At 44.1% G+C, this 20392-nt stretch overlaps 1 protein-coding gene across 1 annotated transcript in view; it reads right to left on the reverse strand.

Annotated features, from left to right (window-relative positions):
* The window catches only part of MED24 (mediator complex subunit 24), a 1193465-nt gene that overhangs the window by 79282 nt on the left and 1093791 nt on the right, over positions 1-20392 (reverse strand). The gene's annotated exons all lie outside the window — the stretch shown is intronic.

Genomic DNA, 20392 nt, shown 5'->3' on the forward strand with positions numbered 1-20392 from the left:
AGTAACTGAAACCTGGTTCAAGGCTCCTGAGAGCACCCCAGGGCTACCAGGCTATACCTCGTATCATGCTTTTTGGCTCCAAAACCCAGGCCGAACCACAAAGGGAGGGGAAGTGTCCATATTCATAAAGGACACCCACACCTCCACGTTAGTAGCAACACATGAAGAATCAGAGACCATGCAGGTGCAACTAACCATAGGCAAAACTGCTATACAACTGGTAGCATGTTACAGACCACCCTCCCAATCTCAAGAACCCCACTCAGCCTTCCTGAAGACATTGGAGGATATGAATGTATCACAAAATACCATCATACTGGGAGACTTCAACTACCCAAACATAGATTGGGTACATTATTCTAGCCCTAATACCCTAGCCCAAAGGTTCCTGGAATTCATAAATTCAAATGCACTGGAACAACTAGTCACCTCTCCCACTAGGGGAGATAATATACTAGACCTGATCATCACAAACATGAGGACAAAATGCTCCAAACCGGAAGTATACCCCTCACTAGTGTGATCTGACCACAAACTAATCACCTGGATATACATATCCCACCTCCACCCCCAGCACAAAAGACCACAGTGAAAAACTTCTCAAAAGCAGACTTCACTCTTCTTAAGACTGAGATGGTATCCTTTAAGCCCACTGTGCCAGTGGATAACCACATCCCACAATGCCGAATCCTTCACAAATGCGTTCTATGGACATATCCAAGAATGCATGGATCATGCAATCCCAAACAAACCCAAGTCCCTCTCCACCAAATGTAAGCGTCCTGTCTGGTGGACCTCAGCCATAAACAAATTGTATAACAAAAGAAGGAAGCTACTGCATGTCGGAGCAAAATCCCATGAAGGGAAGACATCTCTGATCAACATTAGCAGAAAACTACGTTCTCTCATAAAAACATCCAAGGCAAACTTTGAGAGAAAAATCGCTAAGGACACTAAAGATAACCACAAAGCCTTCTTCAGCTATGTTAGAAACCTGGGCAGAAACCCTCAGATATGCTCAGAGTTGGTTCACAACAACAAAAAATACACTGAACCCACAGATATTGCTAACATTCTGGCTGATAGGTTCAGTGCAAATTTCTCGCCTCCTTCACCCCCAAAAGAAGTAATACTTATCCCAGCTGAATGTAATCTCCCTGTCATCTCAGATGTCCAAGTGAGAACCGCCCTAAACAAAGCAAAAAACACAGCATCAATGGGACCTGATGGTATCCCAGGGTGTGTGTTACGTGAACTCCAAGAGGAGCTAAACCCACACATATAAATGCTATTTAACCTTAGCCTTACTTTGGGATATGTACCTAAACACTGGTGTACAGCAACAGTGGTCCCACTCCACAAGGGGGGTGCCTCTACAGACCCTGGAAACTACCGTCCCATAAGCTTAACTAGCCTGGTCTGCAAAGCTATGGAAAGAATCATTATGGAACTCATAAACAGAGACATAGGGGACCTACAGACACTTGACCCCACCCAGTTCGGCTTTGTAAAGGGCAGATCCTGCCTTTTAAACCTGGTTGACTTTTTCGAAACAGTCACTAGAACCATTGATGAGGGCAAAGCAGTCCATACAGCATACCTGGACTTGGCTAAGGCCTTCACACAATACCCCACTCAGGCATCATAGATAAGCTAAACAGCTTAAAAGTAAACCCTTATGTCACTAGATGGGTTGCAAACTGGCTAAAGGACAGAACCCATAAAGTTATAATCGCTGGAGCAATGTCAGACTCAAAGCCAGTCACAAGTGGTGTCCCACAGGGATCTGTCCTGGGACCCCTCTTGTTCGGCATTTATTTCTCAGATGTTAAAGCAAACATGGGAGGGCTGTGGCTGACAAAGTTCGCAGATGACTGCAAACTAGGAGCCATAGTCGATACACCAGCAGACACACACATCCTACAAAAAGGCCCCACTGAAATGGACAACTGGTGCCGTAGTCACGGCCTTAAACTAAATGCCAAAAAATGTATAGTCATCCCTTTTGGAAAAAACAAAGTACCCACAAATTATCACATAGACAGCAACCCACTGAGTACGGAAAAAGTAATCAGAGACCTAGGGACCCAAGTAGACAGCGACCTCTCATTTGACACCCACATTGCTAAAGTGGCTAGAAAAACATTCTACCTTGCACACCTCATCATGAAGGGATTCACATCCAGATCCACGGATGTCATTGTACCCCTATATTCCTCCCTCATCAGACCCATGATTGAGTACAATGCCCCATTTGGTATGTACCTCACCCGGCACTTGCAACAGCTGGAGAGACCACAAAAGTACCTCACCAAAAGGATCAAGGGTCTCCAACATATGTCTTATTCCGCCAGACTAAAGAAACTTCAGCTCTATTCAGTAGCATACCGCCTGCTCAGAGGTGATCTCTGCCTGACATACATGGCCATGTCCAATCAGGATCTGATGGACATGCTCCACCTCAAAAAATCCAAATCCATCAGGACCACGAGCTAAAGACTTAAACCTCGGCACAAGTATGAATAGGACATGCTGGAGGGATAGATTCATAACCCAGAGGCTTCCCATGCTTTGGAACAGGATCCCAGTTCGTATTAGGCAGAGCCCCTCACTGACTCTCTTCAAGAGAAATCTTGATGAGTGGATGGGAGATCGTAAGTTTACCCCAGGGGTCACATCTGTGTCACTGCTAGACAGGGGCACAGTAAACTAATTCTATTATATAAGGGGACCTTCATTGTGTCACTACTAGACAGAGGCACAGTATTCTAGATTTATTCTGTACATTTTTGTACCATTTCATGGGGTGGCAAAAGCCACATCACTATGGCTAGGCTTACAAATGCCCCAGGGCAGATAGCCTAGTACTATACTATGAAACTATGAAACTATGATATGAAAATTAGTACTGTAATCACCTTAGTAGACAGAAGTACAAATACTACAGCAACAGATGATCATGGTCTGAAGAAGCTGTAAAGCGAAAGCGCTCACCTCCTTGTTATCAATAATAAAAAGCAGTTTTTTATATATCTTTCTACAACTTTGTTTTCTTGTAAAAGAAATTGATGTCGTTGGAATATTGGTCTGAATAGACATTTGCAGCATAGTTTATGCTTATGGTTTAAAAGCAACCTTGCCTTTTTTGGAAAGGAAACTGCTTCTGTTGGAATGTTGGTCTGAATAGACTTTTGCAGCATAGTTTGTGCTTGGAACTCAAAAACTGCTTGGGTGAGTCTTGCACAGTACTCGTTTACTTGACTTTTGCAGCATATTTTGTGCTTGAAACTTAAAAACTGCCTGGGTGAGTCTTGCACAGTATTCATTTACATTTACAATTTATGACATTTTTATTGGAACTGTGCAGGCACCTTTGCTTTATCGTGGTGTTTTCTGTTACTATTTATAAAAATGTTTAGAATGTTACAGACAAACTGTTCTCAAATGCAAGAATGGTTATGGAGCACTTTTTGTCAGAAAAGGTGTTAGAATAACTGAGGACAAATAGTTTAACATTCATCATCACGAGCACTTATAATCATCAGTTTTGCGAAGGAAATGTGTTAAGTGCTACATAAGGTTAAATACAGGTTGATGCCTTTTATGTACACTTCTGGTCTGCTTCTGATAAGAGTGTTGCTTTCTTTCGGCTTTTCCCGGTTAGGGGTAGCCACAGCGGAACTCCGGTTCGCTAATGTTTGGTAGTAGATTTTCAGGAACGCCGAGGTGCCAGCTCGACGTTCAACCTAAAACGAAGGCACGCCCATTTACGCATGTCTTTAGAATGCCCACCCAACTGCGGGGAGGCCATGCAGACTCCACACAGAAGGCACTCCCCGCAATCCAGCCAAGAATCAAACGGGAGAACCTCTTGCTGTGAGCTAACAATGCTACCGCAGAAGTCTGCTTCTGACAGAGTAATATACCAAATACAAATCAAACAGAACCTGGCAAGTTGAATATGACTGCTCAAAATGAGAAACAATGTAATATGAGCAGTGTGTTCCCTCAAGTGTCTATTTGGGGCCTTATTTATTCAGTCTTTATTTGTTGAGCACAAACATCCCTCCTCCCAAATGTTTGCAATGATTATACAATGATGACCATAATGCAGGCAAACACAGCTAGCACACATGAACACACTATTCTGCAAAATGTTTGGAAAGTTTGAATATTTAGGCTGTGACAAACAATATGCTTGTAAACATCGATAAAACCACACAAATTTATTTTCGTAAGGAAAAGGTAAATAAGTATTATCAGATACTTCAACAGGTCACTGAACATGAAGATACATGTAAACACTTTGGCATAATCTCTGATAAAGATCTAAACTTCAAAAGCTTTTACTGACAACCATGTAAAAGAGCATTATATGCAGATGCAATGTATTTGGAAATGCATGAAATCCAGAAGGCCACATGTAATGAAAATATTTTTTTGCCATCTTATTATACCAAGGTTAGAATATGGTAGTTCTTTTTGTCCCCCTTACTCAAAAGGGTGTTAGCACTTCTTAAAACTAGAGAGAAAGTTTGGGAGCAATGGAACTCCAATAAGACTCTACAAAACCGACTCCATTACCAACAACTCCAAAACAAAGCCAAAACACAAATCAAACTAGATAAAAAATATTACTACACCAATATGCAAAATATACATCATAATAACCCACAAAATTTCTGGCAAGCTATTAAAAAAAGACGTTATGTACTCAGCATAACGTTACATCTGAGTAGTTCTACTTAATTTGTCTTCAACCTGTGGGTATCGGATCCAAGCCAGCAAATTCACTAGCATCTGCTCCGAACTTCAAGCTCCTCCCCTTACCCATAATATACCTCCACTACCTTTTAACCCCCAGATCGAGTTTGCTGCCACTTACACTGAGAACCCGACCTGAAAGAATACCTTATAACCCAAAAACTTCAGCCAAACAGGCTGTCCATATGATAAGGCCAGGGGGAAGGAGGCAGGGATGGTTGAAGACAAAGTAGAACTACTCAGATGGAACGTTATGTTGAGTACATAACTTCGTTATCTGAAGTAGTTTACTTCATTTGGTCTTCAACCTGTGGGATAGAGTCCCAGCTACTAAACACCTGGGTGGCCCTCATGGAAGGATATTCCAGAGCACCGCGGAACCAAAGGATGCTCTCCTTCTAGAAGTCAAATCCAATTTGCAGTGAGAGATAAAGGTATGAGATGAGGACCAAGTACCTGCAGAAGAAATATCATTCAATGAGACTCTTAGACCAAAAGGCCGCAGATGTAGCCATTGACTTAGTGGAATGAGCTTTCACCTGACCTGGAGGAGATAAACCTTTATCCTTATAGACCTGAAGGATGCACAAGGAAACCCACCTAGCAATAGTGACCTTGGAGATAGGTTTACCCAAAAAAGGATTTAGAGAAGGACACAAACAATTGATCAGATTTACGAAAGGTTTTAGTCCTGTGTAAATAAAATCATAACTCTCTATGGACATCCAACAAGTGAAGTCTGTATTCCATTTTGTTAGCAAAATTTGGAAAGAAAACAGGTAAGTTAATGGTGGGATTTGTCCGAAGGGAAACCCTACCTTTATAGAAAATCATATATGGAACTTTAATAGACAAAGCTTGTAGTTCGGAAACCCTTTTAGCAGAGGTGATAGTGATTAGAAATGCTGTTTTCCAAGACAAAAACTTAAGATCTGTGGTTGCAGCAGGTTCAAATGGCAGAGCGACCAAAGCTTGAAGAACCACAGTAAGGTCCAATGGGGGAACAGGATCCTTGACTGGGGGGGGGGGGGGCATAATAGAAAAGTACCTTTAATAAAGGCTTTACACAGTCTGGAAGAGGCCAGAGAAGCAGAATTCTCATCCATGTGAAAATGAGAGATGGCAGCCAACTGAACTTTGATAGTAGAAGAGCTTGCTCCTTGTTGAAAAATATTGGGTAGGAAGTTGAGAATGGCAGAAATAGGAGCTGTGAAAGGATCTAAACTCCTTTGAGAAGCCCAAAAGGAAAAACAATTTCCATTTGCTGTGGTAAATCTTCCTGGTGGAAGACTTATGAGCTGCAACCGGAATAGACCTGACTGAAGCGGATAATCCAGGAGTCCTAGCAATCAGGGGAACCGGAGCAGCCAAGCCGTGAGCTTCAAACTGTCCAGGCTTGGAGAAGGAACCCCCGAGGGGTGTGAAATAAGATCCTGAATGGGATTCAAGGCGAAGCCAGAAGATGAGACCAAAGGAAGGGAAATCATACCTGGCAAGGCCAAAATGGGGCAATGAGGTCACTTTGCTCCTCAGTCGACAAGTTTTCTGTAGAAACCTCAGAATAAGAGGTACTGGAGGATAAGCATACAGAAGACCAGTAGGCCAAGCATGGACTACAGCATCTCTGGGGGACTCCCCCAGCTGGGGGTTCAGAGCAAAGAACTCGCTGCACTTCGCGTTGGAAGTAGATGCAAACAAATCGCAGCAAGGCTGACCCCACTCCAGAAAGATCTGCTCCTCTACTGAATGATTCAGAGACCACTCGTAAGGCATCAGTATAGTCTGACTTAACCTGTCCACTAGGATGTTGGACCATCTCAAAATGTGCGCTGCTATGAGAAAGTGACCCGTGGAGATCGCCCATTCCCAAACTCTCATGGCCTCATGACAAAGGGGTAAGATATGGTCCCTCCCTGTTTGTTGACATACCAGACCACTGAAATGTCTGATTGAATTGCAATGGTTCCCAGAGGAAGAAAGGCATGAAGGGTCTGCAATGCCAATAGGACCGCCCTCATCTCCAGAACATTTATATGCTACAAACTTCTCTTCTGGTAGGCCTTTCTACCTTTGGGGTACTTTCCATTTCCTTAACGCAAGTAGAAGGGGTCCCTATTTAAGGGGAGCTATTCATACAACATTTTGGTATGGAGGAAGGAACGTGTGCTTTACATATTCCATGATATTTTCCTTATCCTCCAAGTTTTTAAAAATATTGAAGCCTGGGGTCTGAAAATCCACTATCTTGGGAAGCAACATAGAGCCACACTTTCACATTTTTGGAGAGAGACTATCCTCAGCCAAGAATGCCTTCTAAGGACTAACCCTTTGCCAGCAGTCCTGGGTAAAGCATCTACACCATCATATCCACATTTTATAGTATGCTTGCCCAACTGCAGTGAGGTCTAAATTTGGTGGAGCAAAGTAGATTTATTTGCTGAAGAGGTAGATTTCAAGAGTTTCATCTTGCACTCCCCCACAGTTTTTGATGTTCTTGATATTTAAGAATACGAGTTTGGCAACTGAGCACTTTAAAAGACTGGGTTGGTGATGCATACAGCTTTATACCGCATTCACAATCTACTCGCCTTACACTTTGGGAGAGTACAGTGTCCTGGATCCAGTTTAGCCCCTTAACAGATTCTAGGGACACCATGTTTGAATCTGTAAAAGGGATTTTTATATAGGAATTAGTGAGTAGCCTCTATTCTGTAAAACCAGCATGATCTCTTAGGAGCAGGAGGCTGTGAGTTGGGCTAAAAGCTTACAACCTCAAGGACATTCAGTCAGACTTTCTGTACTGAAGGAATAGCTACTGGTTTTGGAGGCCTAAATCCCAAATGCTTGACACCTATTCTCTTGGGGGTCTGAGGCCTCACAGGCTTTCCACTGGAAATACACTCATAAGGGAGGCACCATCTCCAAAATAAATGTCTTCTGGTGCTGAATTGGAGGCTAGGTGACCACACCGTGTGTCATAAGAGAAACGAAAATCCATCTGAGATCTGTAGTGTAAATCTTAATGCGCACCCTCAGTCTGTGGAGTCTACTACCTCGCACAAGAGATGTCTCCCTTCTTTTCCTGGAAGGCCCAACTCCAGAGGAAAAAAAGGCTCATCTTGATTAGGTTATAAGCTCTGAATAAAGTGAAATATCCCTGTGTCAGCTTATCCCATTCATGAATAGGAAAAGGTGGCAGTGGTACAAGCAGTTTCAGCTTAGGCTTGGGTCTCAGACAGGGTCTTTGCTTTCAGTGTGTCCTGCTTAATGCATCTGCCATCACATTATCTTGTAATAGGATGTACGGGGCTATACATCCTATTACAAGGCAATGTGATGGCAAGTTGATGTGTTCCTTTAATAGTTTTGTCTGTCACCTGTCCTGCATTGTGGTTCCCTGTCCAGGAAATGCCTTGTCTGAGGCATTCTGTATACATTTCCTTAACTGGGGCTTGAGGAGTGAAGCTGAGTCCTGGACAGTGTCACCTGGTCCTTCTACCATCAGGGTTCCCTTCTGAGACAAGGTATTAAAGGAATCACTGTGTAAAGTGTGAGAGAGTTGAAACCACACTATTTTCAGGTACCACTGAATTTTCCTCACATGCAGTTTTGCTAGAGGAAGCATTGGGATAGTAGCTGCCATGAATTCCAGAGCCCTTAGACCTTTCTGCCTGAGCACTGGCTGAGAGAGGCAAGCCTGTGAAAGTAGTCTGTACGACACTGCAGATAGGCCTGTATCTTTTTTGTATCCAGTCTGCAGCCTTTGAAAATTAGGTCCTAAGCTGGCTGCAGGGAAGACTTCTTGTAGCTGACTGTGAACCCCACCTGTGACAGGAGGTTGAGGGTGAACTGGAGGTGCCTGCTGAAGGATCTCTGTAGTGAGGTAGCTTAAATCAACAGATCTAATTAAGGGAAATCTGTATTCCCTGAGTATGATAGAAAGCAATCATTGTTGCCAAACACTTAGTGAAATCTCTTGGGGCTCAGAAGAGCCAAAAAGCAAAGCAGTAAACAAAAAGTGAGATGACCCACAACCCAGCAAAAGTAGAAAATTGGTACATGATGATAGCCATCTTTCAGATCTAGAGATACCAGAAAAGCCTGAGGCCGTATGAAAGGCAGCAGTCTATGCACTGAGAGACGTTTGAAGGTTGGCACTTTTAGGAAAGTATTTAGTAAGGAGAGATCAAGTATGGATCCCTCCACTGCTCGTTTCTTGGCACTAAGAAGTGTCTAGAGTAAAACCTCTTCCCCACAAATTCTTTGGGCAATGGTTCTAATGTGACTTCTGCTTGTATTTCTTGTCACAGTGGGTTGAAGCAGATGGATCTAGTTGTGGGGAGGGGGAAGGTATGCATTTTAGTGGTGGAATATCCATATAAGACAAGGTGCAGCCCTTTTGTATGACAGAAAGAACACATTGGTTTGTGGTAATCTTTCCCTGTGTCATGAAAGATAGGATGAGCTTTGTAGAGAGGGGCACAGCAGGGCTGGGCTGAGGTGAAGGGATGAAACAGTCACCAGGTAGTCACAGAGATTTTTTCTCAAAGGCATGCCTCCCAGAAGAGTAATCCTTCTGTGTTTCTTCTTCTGGGATTCTCCTTCTGGGGGCCTTCCTGTGTTTTTGACTAGGTCATAATCTCTTCTGACAAAAGAGGTGGGTTTGGTTGGATAATTTCTCTGGTACATAGGTAGAATAGGTAGAGGGTAACACAATCTGTCTGCAGTCTTTCATGATTTTTCCCTGTTCCTGAAGGGTTTTGAAAAGGTTAGCTGCCTGTGGGCCAAACAAGAGGTGCTTGCCTAAAGGAAAATCCACATTTTTTTCCTTTAAAGTTTTTGGCAAAGGACTGATTGTACAAGCATGCAAACCTGCGAACAACAGAGCCAGTGGCAGCTGGAGGCATATACAGCATTATAACTACACTTAATGCTGTGTCTGGCTACTTGGGTAGCCTAAGTAAGGACATTATTTGCCTGTTAAAGTACAGTTTTGTACCTACCATAAATGTAGATGTTCGAGTGTATACACTGCTGCAGTCATTACACTTGGGTTATCCTGCTGTCAGGCGGTTCCCCAGTCGGCCTGAGTTCCAAAGTCTTGGTCCGGCGTCGGTTGCTGTCGCCTCCTCCCTGACGCCAGTGCGACAGGGGTATATAAGATGCAGCCAACGCCATTTTCTTCAGTTTTTCTTGCCCCAGATGTCAGGTGGCTCTAAATTGGTAGGCAATTCCAATTGCTAATAAAACATACATAAGAAAAGCAAAAAAACAACTTACAGCTACCAGCAAATACTCCCCATAGGTAGTAAGGGTAGAAGACATAGGTACGTACCAGCCAGTAAGAGGGGAAGGAGGGAGGGTAATCTGGACTGCAGCAATGTATACACTCGAACATCTACATTTATGGTAGGTACAAAACTGTACTATGTTCATCGTGTTACACTGCTGCAGTCATTACACTTGGGTAGAATCCCAAAGCTGAGGAAGGGTGGCTGGTTCTAGAAGGCATTAGGGGTGGCTATAAGGCCCTGCAGCACTGCAGTGGCGAAGCCAGCTCTGGATTTAGAGTATAGAGGCAGATGGTAATGCTTGGTGAAGGTATGTACAGAACTCCAAGTTGCTGCTTCCAAAATATCCTTGGTAGGTACTCCCCTGAGGTAGGCAGTTGAAGTGGCTGTTGCCCTGGTGGAGTGAGATCTAATGCTGCTAGGTACAGGTTTTCCATGGTATGTGTAGCACAAACGTATACACTGTCCTATCCATTTTGAGATAGTCTGTTTTGAAATGGCTTTTCCCTGTGCTCCTGCAGCATATGCTGCCAGTAATTGTTCAGATTTTCTGAAAACTTTGGTTTTATCCAAGAAGAAGCGTAACTGCCTGTGAATGTCCAAAGAGTGCAGTAGTCTTTCCCCTTTATTCTGTGGTTTAGGATAAAAAGTTGGCAGGTGAATAGTTTGGTTTAGAGCCACACTGGATACCACCTTTGGCATAAAAGTAGGGTTAGTTCTTAAAGACACCCTGTCCTCGTGGAAAATGAGGAAAGGTTCCACTGCCATTAGTACCTGTAATTCTGAAACTCTTCGTGCTGATGTTATTGCCAGGAGCAGAGCAGTTTTCCAAGAGATATATTTTAATTCTGCTGTGTTGGCTGGCTCAAAAGGAGGTAAAGTTAGCTTCTCCAAAACAAAGTTGAGGTCCCAAGTTGGAGTAGGTGCTCTACGGGGCGGTCTTACGTTTTTAGCCCCTCTGAGGTACTGTTTTAACAGAGGATTAGAGAAAATTGGTGGATCTGTGTTGTAATGAGCAGAGATGGCAGAGGCGTGGATCTTGATGGATGAGAAGGAGAGTCCTTTGTCCAGCATCTCAGTTAAGTATTGTAGTATCTGAGGAATGTTTGGGACAAGAGGGTCGAGGCTGTGAGCTTGGTTCCAGGCACAGAATCTCTTCCATTTATCCGAATAGGCTTTCCTGGTACTAGGCCTTCTGGCCTCCAGAATGACATCCATAACAGCTTTGGAGAAAGGCATTGCTTGCTTGACTAAGGAATCTTCCATGCAGCTAGGTTTAAGGTCTTTAGCTGGCTGTGTAGTATTTGTTTGTTGTGCTGAGTCAGCAGATGTGGGCTTTGAGGCAAAATCCATGGTGGTTCTTGTGCTAAGCTCCTTAAGATTGGGTACCAGTGCTGGCGTGGCCAGTCTGGTGCAATCAGGATCATCTTTGGCTCTTCCTGCCTGGCTTTTATGAGTACCTTTGGCAGGAGAGGTAGTGGTGGGAAAGCGTATACTTGTAGGTTCTCCCAGCTGAATGAGAGGGCATCCACTTTCCATTCTTGTGGATGGTAACTCCTTGTGCAGAATTTTTGTAGCTGGCAGTTTATTGGGGATGCAAACAGATCTATGTCCGGGCTCCACCATTTCTGTGTTATCATTCTGAATATTTGTGGATTCAACTCCCATTCGTGGGGATCCATGATGTTTCTGCTTAAGTAGCCTGCCAGTGTTCTTTTTGTCTCCTGGCAGGAATTGTGCTTGCAGATGAACTTAAAGGTTTATAGCTGTGTTCCACAAGGTCATAGCTTGTCTGCATAGGGGGTAGGAGTATATGCCCCCTTGCTTGTTTATGTACCACATAACTGTGGTGTTGTCCGTCTTTAGTAGTAGTTGTCCTGGATGCAGCAGGTCCTTGAAAGCTATAAGCGCATTTTGTACAGCTAGCATCTCTTTGATTGATGTGAAGATGCCTTTGTTCTGCGGGCCATGTGCCCTGAGTACATTTGCCTGCCATGTGTGCTCCCCAGGCATAATCCGATGCATCTGTTGTCAGTGTTTGCCTGGCTGTGGGTTGTGTAAAAGGCTGTCCCTTGTTGAGGTGACAAGCTTGAGCCCACCATTGAAACTCCGGTTGAAGGCAAGGGATTAGTGGTATAACTGTTTCCAAACTTTGACAGTGTTGAGACCATACATTCTTTAGGTACCATTGTAGTTTCCTCATATGCAGTCTGGCACATGGAATTAGTAGTATGCAAGATGCCATGTAACCCAAGGCCTGCAGAATTTTTCTTGCAGGGAGTTGGGTCTTTGTTGCCATCAATTGAAAGTATTGAGTCAGTTGCCCTTGTTTGTCTGGCGTGAGATAAGCCATCTAGGCTGTTGCGTTTAAGCTGGCACCCAGGAATATAATCTCTTGTGAGGGCACTAGTTTTGATTTCTTTTCATTTACTGTGTACCCCAGGCAACTTAATAACTTTTTTACAAACGCCAGATGCTTTAGAAGTGTGTCCTTGGTCTCTGCTTGAATCAGGCAGTCGAGGTACAGATAAATTTGAATTCCTTTCTGTCTGCAAAATGCAATTACTGGTGCCAGGCACTTTGTGAAGACCCTGGGCGCAGTAGATAAGCCAAAGGGCAGTGCAGAGAATTGGTAGTGCATTGAACCCGTGAATCTGAGGTATCTTCTGCAGTTTTGTCTGACAGGGACATGCAGGTATGCCTCTTTGAGGTCCAAAGTCACGAGCCAAGCTTTCTTGCCCAGCATGGGAAGAAGCTGCTGTAATGTCAACATTTTGAATTTTGGAATATCCAGGTAAGTGTTTAGAGATGAAAGATCCAGAATGGGCCTCCAGGCTTTGTCCTTTCTGGGTACCAGAAAGAGTCCTGAGTAAAATCCTTGTCCTTGCTCCTGTGATGGCACCTTTTGAATAGCTATCATATCCATGAGTGCTGTAATTTGTTTTTGAGCCTCTGCCCATTGATTTGGTGGCAGATTTGGCATTCCTTTTAACGTTGGCACCTGTAACCTTGAAATACAATGTTGAGAACCCATTTGTCTTTGGTGATCATTTGCCAATTGTGGTAGAAGAGTGCCAGTTTTCCTCCCAAGGGGATTTGTTTGGCAGCTGTAGTGGGAAGTCATTGGAGCTGATTTTTATATGGTTGGGGCCTGTCTTCCCCTTCTTTCTGGCCTGATGCAAGCCATTGTCGAGGCCTGTAAGTACCTTGTGTTTAACCTCTACCTCTTGGACGTCTGTATCTTCCCCTTTGAGATCTGTCTGTAATTGGAAAGGACCAATTCTTAGTTGGCCAGTCTCTGCTAAATCTAGGAGGCTGAACCTGTAAGAAATCCCTCACCGTTTGCATAGATTTTGCCTTATCCTCCATTTTCTTTAGTACCTCTTCTGCCTTAACTCCAAATAACACATCCTGCTGCAAAGGTGCATCCAATAATTTTGCTTTAACATGATCTGGTAATGCATGTCTTCTAATGACAGAGCCTGTAACTGCTGCTCTGCAGGAGGCCTCTAGAGAATCAAAACCACAATGCAAAGTATGCTTTCCCACTTGTTCAGCTGCATGCAATAAATAGTACAGTTTTGTACCTACCGTAAATGTAGATGTTCGAGTGTATACACTGCTGCAGTCATTACACTTGGGTTATCCTGCCGTCAGGTGGTCCCAGAGTCGGCCAGAGTTCCAAAGTCTTGGTCCAGTGTCGGTTGCTGTCGCTTCTTCCCTGACGTCAGTGCACCAGGGGTATATAAGATGCATCAGACACCATTTTCTTCAGTTTTTCTTGCCCCAGATGTTAGGTGCCCCCAAGTAGGTAGGCGATACATATTGCTAATAAAAATATACATATAAATAAAAACAATACCTTCAGTTACAAGCAAATACTCCACAAAGGTAGTATAGGATAGAAAGGCATAGATAAGTCCAGCTAGTTCAGAGGGGATGGAGGGAGGGTAACCTGGACTGCAGCAGTGTGAACACTCGAACATCTACATTTATGGTAGGTACAAAACTGTACTATGTTCATTGTGTTACACTGTTGCAGTCATTACACTTGGGTAGAATCCCAAAGCTAAGGTTGGGTGGCTGGTCTATAAAGAGCTAGGATTGGCTATGAGGCCCTGCAGAACTGCAGTGGCAAATCTGCTCTGGATTTGGAGTAAAGAGGCAAGTGGTAATGTTTGGTAAAGGTGTGCACTGAACTCCAAGTTGCAGCCTCCAAAATTTCCTTGGTAGGTATTCCTCTGAGAAAGGCTGTTGAATTGGCTGTTGCCCTGGTGGAATGTGGTCTAATGTTATTAGGGACTGATTTTCCATGCTGTGTGTAGCAGTAACGAATACAGTGTCCTATCCATTTGGATATAGTCTGCTTTGAGATAGCCTTGCCCTGTGATCCTGCAGCATATGCTACAAACAGTTGCTCAGTTTTCCTGAAAGCTTTTGTTTTGTCCAAGTAGAAGCGTAGCTGCCTGTGTATGTCCAAAGAGTGCAGAGGTTTCTCCCCTTTATTCTGGGGGTTTGGATAAAAAGTTGGCAAATGGATGGTTTGGTTAACAGCCACACTAGATACCACCTTTGGCATAAAGGTAGAGTTTGTCCTTAAAGAAACCCTGTCCCGATGAAAAATTATAAAAGGTTCCACTGCCATTAATGCCTGTAGCTCTGAGACTCTTCGTGCTGAAGTTACTGCCAGAAGCAGAGCTGTTTTCCATGATAAAAATGTAAGATCGGCTGTATTGGCTGGCTCAAAAGGTGGCAGGGTCAGTTTTTCCAAAACAAAATTGAGGTCCCAAGTTGGTGTTGGTGCTCTCCGGGGTAGTATGTTTTTAGCCCCTCTGAAGTACTGCTTTAGTAAGGGATGAGAGAATAAAGGAGGATCCGTGTTGTAATATGCTGAAATGTTAGAGGTGTGGATCTTAATTGATGAGAAGGATTGGCCTTTGTCCAGCATTTCAGTTAAGTATTGTAAAATCTGAGGAATGTTTTGGACAAGAGGGACAAGGCTTTGAGCCTGGTTCCAGGCGCAGAATCTCTTCCATTTTTCTGAGTAAGCTTTCCTGGTGCTAGGCCACTTGGCCTCCAACATGACATCCAAAACAGCTTTACAGAGAGGTGTTGCCTGTTTGACTAATGAATCTGCCATGCAGCCAGGTTTAGGGTTTTGAGCTGACCGTGCAGGATCTGATTGTTTTGTTGAGTCAGAAGATGTGGAATCTGAGGCAAAATCCATGGTGGGCCTTGAGCTAAGTTCTTTAAGACTGGGTACCAGTGCTGGCGTGGCCAGTCTGGAGCAATCAGGATAATCTGTGTTTTTTCTTGTCTGGCTTTTAGGAGTACCTTTGAAAGGAGAGGCAGTGGTGGGAAGGCATAAACGTTTAGGTTTTTCCAGCTGAACGAGAGAGCATCCACTTTCCATGCTTGTGTGTGATAAGTCCTTGTGCAGAATTTTTGTAGTTGGCAATTCAGTGGGGAGGCAAAAAGTTTGGGCATCCCCATTTTTTTTGCGTTACCATGCTGAAGATTTGTGGATTCAATTTCCATTCGTGAGGGTCCATGATATTTCTGCTTAGATCGTCTGCCAGAGTATTTTTCTTTCCTGGCAGGAATTGTGCTTGCAGATGAACTTGATACGTTAGAGCTGTGTTCCACAAGGTCATGGCTTACCTGCATAGGAGATAAGAATGAGTGCTCCCTTGCTTGTTTATGTACCACATTACTGTGGTGTTGTCTGTCTTTAATAATAATTGTCCTGGATGCAGAAGGTCCTTGAAAGCTGTTAGGGCATTTTGAACAGCCAACATCTCTTTTTGATTGATGTGAAGATGCACTTGGTCTGTGGTCCACTTGTCCTGAATGCATTTTCCTGCCATGTGTGCTCCCCAGGCGTAATCCGAAGCATCTGTTGTTAGTGTCTTCTTGGCTGTGGGAACGGTAAAAGGCTGACCCTTGTTTAGGTGACATGCCTGTGCCCACCATCGAAACTCCTGTTGTAGGCAGGGAATCATTGGTATTACTGCTTCTAAACTGTGACAGTGTTGAGTCCAAACACTTTTTAGGTACCATTGTAATTTCCTCATATGCAGTCTGGCATATGGTATTAGTAGTATGCAGGATGCCATGAATCCCAGGGCCTGCAGAATTTTTCTTGCAGGGAGCTGGTACTTTTTTGCCATTAATTGAAAATATTGAGTTAGTTGAACTTGTTTGTCTGGCGTGAGATAAGCCATCTGGGCCGTTGTATTTAAGCTGGCACCCAGGAATATAATCTGTTGTGAGGGCACTAGCTTTGACTTCTTTTCGTTTACGGTGTACCCTAGAGAAATTAGCAACCTTTTTACAAATGACAGATGCTGTAGAAGAATGTCCTTTGTCTCTGCTTGAATGAGGCAGTCGTCCAGGTATGGATATATTTGAATTCCTTTTTGTCTGCCAAATGCAATTACTGGTGCCAGGCACTTTGTAAAGACCCTGGGCGCAGTAGATAAGCTAAAGGGCAATGCAGAGAATTGGTAGTGCATTGTACCAGCTTTGAATCTGAGGTATCTTCTGCAATTTTGTCTGATAGGGACATGCAGGTATGCCTCTTTGAGGTCTACAGTAACAAGCCAAGCCTTCTTGCCCAGCATGGGTAGAAGCTGCTGTAATGTCAACATTTTAAATTTCGGAATATCCAGGTAAGTATTTAGAATTGAAAGGTCTAGTATGGGTCTCCAGGCCTTGTCCTTTCTGGGGACCAAGAAGAGTCTTGAGTAAAATCCTTGTCCTTGCTCCTATTGTGGTACTTTTTTAATAGCTCTCATGTCCATGAGGGCTGAAATTTGTTTTTGTGCCTCTGCCCATTGATTTTGTAGCAGGTCTGGCATTCCTTTTAGCCTTGGTAAAGTATGAAAGTGGAACCTGTAACCTTGAGACACAATATTCAGAACCCATTTGTCTTGGGTGATTGTTTGCCAGTTTTGAGAAAAAAGTGCTAGTTTTCCCCCTAAGGGGGCTGCCAAAAGGGAAGTGCTTGGCGTATGAAGGGGGAAGTCACTGGGACTGTTTCCTGTAAGGTTGAGACTTGGCCTCACCTCCCTTTGGGGTTGAGGTGCCCCACTGTCGTTGTCTGTTAGAGCCTTGGGGTTGAGATCTGCCCCTTGGGCGTCTGTATCTGCCTCTCTGTGGCCTGTCTGACACTGGAAAGGATCAATTCTTTGTTGGCCAATTTCTGCTAAATCGACGTGGCTGCACCTGTAAGAAATCCTTGACTGTTCGCATAGATTTAGCTTTATCCTCTATTTTCTTTAACATCTCTTCAGCCTTAACACCAAACAAGGTATCATGCTGTAAAGGAGCATCCAATAATTTTGCCTTAACATGATCAGGTAAACTCTTTTCCTTTAACCAAGCATGTCTTCGAATCACAGAATCTGTAACTGCGGCTCTACAAGAGGCCTCTAAAGAATCAAAACCACATTGCAGAGTATGTTTTCCCACCTGTTCTACTGTATGCAATAAATCCTGCATTTCTTTATAGTCAGGAACTTCTGAGCTCACAAGCATTTTCTGTTTTAACTGAGCCATTAAATATTGTTGGTACTAGCATGTGAAACTGGCAATTTAAAGCTCTTACTGCTAAAGTTGCAGAAGTGTAAACTTTCTTCCCCCATCTATCCAAAGCTCTGGAATCTCTGTCAGAGGGTACTGGATTTTTTGCAATGGAAGCCTTAACCCCTTTTGGACCCTGGAAAATAGTTTCTGGATCAGCAGAATGGTTTTTATAAAGAAACTTGTGAGAGTCAGGGACTCTGCAATACCTATCTGGCTTGGCTGGTGCAGGGGGCAAAGAATCAGGAGATAAGCTGGATTCACAGAACACATCATCCACAATATCTAGCACAGGCGGAATAGCCAGGGGCCTGTGCCGAGGCAATAAAAGGAAATCCCTGAGCCTTTTCTTGGATTCTGAATAATCCTGACTTTCCCAATGGAAATGCTCCCTCATGGTATGCAACATTTCCCCAAAAGAATAATCCTAGAGGAGAGGCTGAAGGGATAGATTCTTCAGCATCAGAGTCCTCATGGGGGGGGGGGGGGTAGAGAGTATCCCTGGTCTGAAGAGGAATCAGAGGAAATGGAAACCTGATCAGAAGAATCATAGTCTGTATCCTGCCTAGGCCTTTTCTCAGGAGGGGGATGGGAACTCCTGAATAGAGTAATGAGGTCTTCGGCCATTTTAAGCATCTGTTTCTTAGGCATGGAGGACTGTCCAGGAGAATGCTGTACTTGCTTCTTTGTCTTTAATGGTACTTTTGTCTTGGCTGTCGCTTTAATGGAAGCTGATGCCTGCTCAGCGGCTCCGGACCCATCTGAGGGATTAGTTTCCGTAGGCCCAATACCTTGAGTTTCCAGAGGCCTAGTTGTCTCCACGTGGGAGTCGGAGGCAGCCTGTGGCTCTGAGGTAGCGGGTGTCAGGGGCTGCGAAAGCGCCTCACTGAGAACCGGCGACTGGCCTAGAAAAGGTTTTGTCGTCTGTTTTGGACCTCGGATGCCAGTCTTTATCCTTGTCTTTGCGTTTTTTCGGAATTGCGGTCATCGGTTGATCCGACGGCATAGTATAATTGAACCTTTGGCCAAAGTAGTGCAAAGCAAAATCAAAACGTCTTTTTATGGTGCGTTTGTTAAATCTACCACAAAACCAACAACTAGTGACGTCGTGATCAGGGCCTAGGCATGGAATACAGTAAGAGTGGAAGTCCTTATGAGGTATTTGCTTCCCACAAGAAATACAATTATTAACTTTTTCTGACATCGGTCTGAGGCAAGAAAAAGTTTCAACGGGTACTTAGCTTTATTGAAGACTTCGGATCTGAAATTCGACTTCGAAAATCTCAGGAGTTGGCCGACCGTCACTTGTGAACTGCTTCTGCTTCGGGCACCAAGCAGCAAGAAAGACTGAAGAAAATGGTGTCGGATGCATCTTATATACCCCTGGCGCACTGACGTCAGGGAAGAAACGACAGCAACCGACGCTGGACCAAGACTTTGGAACTCTGGTCGACTGCGGGACCGGCTGACGGCAGGATAACCCAAGTGTAATGACTGCAGCAGTGTAACACGATGAACATCCTGCATTTCTTTAAAATTAGAAGGATCTGATTCTGGAAGCATTTTTTGTTTTAACTGAGACAGTAAAAATTGCTGATATTTTAGCATGTGAAACTGGCAATTTAAGGCTCTCATTGCTAAAGTTGCAGACGTATATATTTTCTTTCCCCATCTGTCTAATGCTCTGGAATCTCTGTCAGAGGGAACTGGATTCTTGGCTGATGAGGCCTCAACTCCTTTGGGTCCCTGAGAAATAGTTTCAGGGTCAGCTACAGGGCTTTTATACAGAAATTTATGTGAGTCAGGGACTCTGTAGTATCTGTCAGGTTTAACAGGGGCTGGAGGTAAGGAATCAGGATTTAAGCTGGATTCAGTATACACATCATCCACAATATCTAACACAGGTGGAATAGCAAGGGGTCTGTGTTGAGGTAATAAAAGGAAGTCTCTGAGCCTTTTCTTGGATTCTGAATAATCCTGGCCTTCCCAGTGGAAATGCTCCCTCATGGTATGTAGGGTTTCCCCAAAGAAGTGATGAATCAGAAGAGATGGACACCTGGTCGGATGAGTCATAATCTGCATCCTGTCTAGGCCTTTTATCAGGAGGGGGATGGGACCCCCTGATCAGAGTGATTAGGTCTTCAGCCATTTTGAGCACTTGTTTCTTAGGCATGGAGGCCTGTCCTGGAGAATGCTGTATTTGTTTCTTTGACTTTAAAGGAGGCTTAGACTTAGCTGGGGGTTTAATGCTTAACTGAGTAGGTCTGAAGACACCCTCTGTAGCTGTGACTTGCTCAGCTACTCCGGATCCCTCTGAAAGCTTAGTTTCGGTAGGCTGAAGAACTTGTGCGTCCGAAGGCCCAGCCATCTCCACGTGGGAGTCAGATGCGGCTTGTGGTTCTACAGAAGCAGTCGTCAGGGGCTGCGAAGGCTCCTCGCTGAAAACCAGAGAACCGGCGACTGGCCTAGAAGAGGCTTCGTCGTCAGTTTTGGGCCTCGGATGCCTATCCTTGTCTTTGTGCTTTTTGTGTATTCCGGTCGGCAGAAGTCCCGACGGCTTGGTATAACTGAATTTTCTACCAAAATAATGTTGGGCAAAATCAAACCGACGTTTAATAGTGCACTTGTTAAACCTAGCACAAAACCGACAACCAGTGACGTCGTGGTCAGGGCCTAGGCATGGGATACAATAGGAATGGATATCCTTATGAGGTATTTGCTTCCCACAAGAAATACAGTTATTAACTTTTACT

Source organism: Protopterus annectens, chromosome 13.part0 (assembly GCF_019279795.1).
Source record: "Protopterus annectens isolate FY-2018-M chromosome 13.part0, PAN1.0, whole genome shotgun sequence".
Taxonomy (NCBI): Eukaryota; Metazoa; Chordata; order Ceratodontiformes; family Protopteridae; genus Protopterus; species Protopterus annectens.